Source organism: Musa acuminata, chromosome BXJ1-5 (assembly GCF_036884655.1).
Source record: "Musa acuminata AAA Group cultivar baxijiao chromosome BXJ1-5, Cavendish_Baxijiao_AAA, whole genome shotgun sequence".
Taxonomy (NCBI): Eukaryota; Viridiplantae; Streptophyta; class Magnoliopsida; order Zingiberales; family Musaceae; genus Musa; species Musa acuminata.
This window is the reverse complement of record NC_088331.1, coordinates 17386137-17388626: the sequence shown is the minus strand read 5'-3', so window position 1 is coordinate 17388626 and position 2490 is coordinate 17386137. Positions and strand designations below refer to the sequence as shown.

Here is a 2490-nt window from a genome sequence, read left to right as displayed (position 1 = left end):
CCGGTGAAGTCTCTCTAGGTTGGTATATTGTCTACTGCTCTCGGTCACTTCATTTTCTATCCTGCTATTTTTTCTTTCTATCCAAGCGTTCATCCTTATACTGACCTTGTGAGAAAGATTAAAAGATTATTATTTTATTTTGATAAATATAAATATTTTTATGTATTTAGGAAGAGGACCAGTGTTGTTAATTTTTGGATAAAAAATTGATCTTCGTAGCTTGACTTTTTGGTTCATCATGATGCAAAACGGTCATATATATATATATATATATATATATATATATATATATATATATATATATATATATATATAATCCGTTCTATTTAGTAAAGTTTCGTTTCGAAAAAAAAAACATTAACGCGGAATGCATAGTAATCTTATCATGTACGACAGAAATCTTCAGTTGAAAAAAGTCTTTGTTGCTTTTGGACTCTTCTTTTATATCCTTAGCTGGAGATCTTTGTTCTAATCTCTCTCTCGTGGTGTTTCGGTTCTCGAGATCCAATGTGTTCCCTTAAGAAATCCGTGGGGGTCCGGAAGGAAGGATATGAGCAGCAACACAAATAGGACAAAAAATCATGGCTGCATTCATTCGCCTGTTTGGGGTTGGCGCGGTCATTTTCTTCGGCTCGGCCAGCTTGAGAGCCCCACCTACGTCTCGTGCTCGTACGTGCCCGCGGGGATCCCGCTTTCTATCTGCTGTACTCTTGTTTTTTTCTCCCTTCCACTCCATCCAAATCTTCACTGATATCATTCTTCTGTCCTTATCTCACTTCTCAACCCTTCTTCCCCTCTCTTCTTCTTCTTGGGTCTGTTCTTCCGTTCTGGAATTAAGGCAGTCGACGTTTGCAAGTGTAGCATCATTAAGATTCACATAGTTCGAGCGTCTGTCTCTGCTCTAATTTGAAGTGAGAATCTTGATGATGCTGCACCAGCAATAGGTGACTACACCATGAAAGAATTGGATCCCGGATTCATGCTCTTATCTTATTGAGTTTGCTGTCTGCTTGAAATTAGAAGGTGAGTTTATTCCATGCTTCTAGAGTAATCGCTGTACCGCTACGATCCTTCTAATTTTTCTTGTGACTACACGTAGAGTTGGGATCAAGGAAGTTGTAGGAAGGGGCAACGATCTTACAAGGTACGACAGCTTAGTTACAAGTTGTTACATAAGTGTGTTCAAGAAGAGCAAAACATGTTAGTATTCTGCCTTGACCTGGTTTACTATTTGCTGCCTAGAAAAGAGAAAAAACATAGACATTAACTGGAGTACGTCAACACATCTCAATTTAGTTATAAAAATCTAAAACTTTTTTATATGTATAAAAATTTCATAGTGTAAGTAAAAGATTAGCAATTTAGCTGGAATTTTTTAGAATGATTAATATGTTAAATCTTAGATTTTAATGATAAAATCAATTGATAATATTTATGATCTGATTTACGTTTTGAGTTATGCAGGAAGCTACAATCAGGGAGAGACAATTAAAGCAAGAAGAATCATGTTGGACCGGAGTGGAACATATCAGAAGATTGGACGTCGAGCCGGAGGATCAATCGACATATCGGTAGAAGACTTTGGGCCATGGTTTGGGCATCGGGCCAAGAAAAGCTAAAATTATGGCAAGAAAATTGGAGTTACGAAGGTTAACTGGCCAATTGGGTAATAGGCCATAAGAGAGGACGATGCGCTGAAGAATCGGATGAGACGTCGATGAACCAATGACATGTCGGATAACATTTGGTTTAGCTTTGTAATAATTGTCAAGATCAAAGTAGGTTTTAGGTGTAATTGGGTTGGAATTGGGCCAATTTAATTAAGGGCCAATTGGGCCCAAGTTTGGGGTATGTTGGGCTAAGTGAAAAGCCCAAATAGTGACCCAATAGGTGGAATCGTCGATGGCACAATCTCCGAGACTATGTCAAGCGATGGTACCACCAGTCTGGGTAGTGGTACTGTCCAGACACAATCTCTGAGACTATAATAAGCGGTGGTACCACCCAATAACAAGATGTTAGGTAGTGGTACCGCTAGTCTGGGCAGTGGTATTGTCCAAACACAGTCTCCGAGACTATATTAGGCGGTGGTATCGCCTAGTGGCAGGATGTCAGGCGATGGTACTGCTAAACTAGATGTGATACCACGTAGTATTAGTGCTGCAGGTAGTGGTATTGCCCAGCACTAGCGATGGTACCGCCAGTACTTGGAAGACCCGGAATGACACTAGTTTTGGCTCCAAGATTGAATCCATTTGGAGCCTATGAATACCCTTCTCATCCTTGGTTAAGACATACAAGCACAGAGAACTTAAAAGTGGGAAAATGCTGTAGCAATCACTTGATAGATTCCCACATCTAATTCTAAAAGTTTAAATTTCTGTTTAGGGAGGAGTGAGTGCATGTAAAAGGTTGTCTACTAAAGCTATGAAAAGGAGAAGAGGGGTGTAAAAGAGTAGTTGATCTTCGCCCGTTGAAAGAAGATTGTTA

At 39.4% G+C, this 2490-nt stretch overlaps 1 long non-coding RNA gene across 1 annotated transcript; it reads left to right on the top strand.

Moving 5' to 3' along the window:
* Positions 1 to 710: 710 nt before the first annotated feature.
* Positions 711 to 2214, top strand: LOC135675010 (uncharacterized). Its single transcript, XR_010513796.1, has 3 exons — positions 711 to 1023; positions 1100 to 1144; positions 1465 to 2214. It is a non-coding gene; the product is annotated as an uncharacterized LOC135675010 (long non-coding RNA).
* The last annotated feature ends 276 nt before the right edge of the window (positions 2215 to 2490 follow it).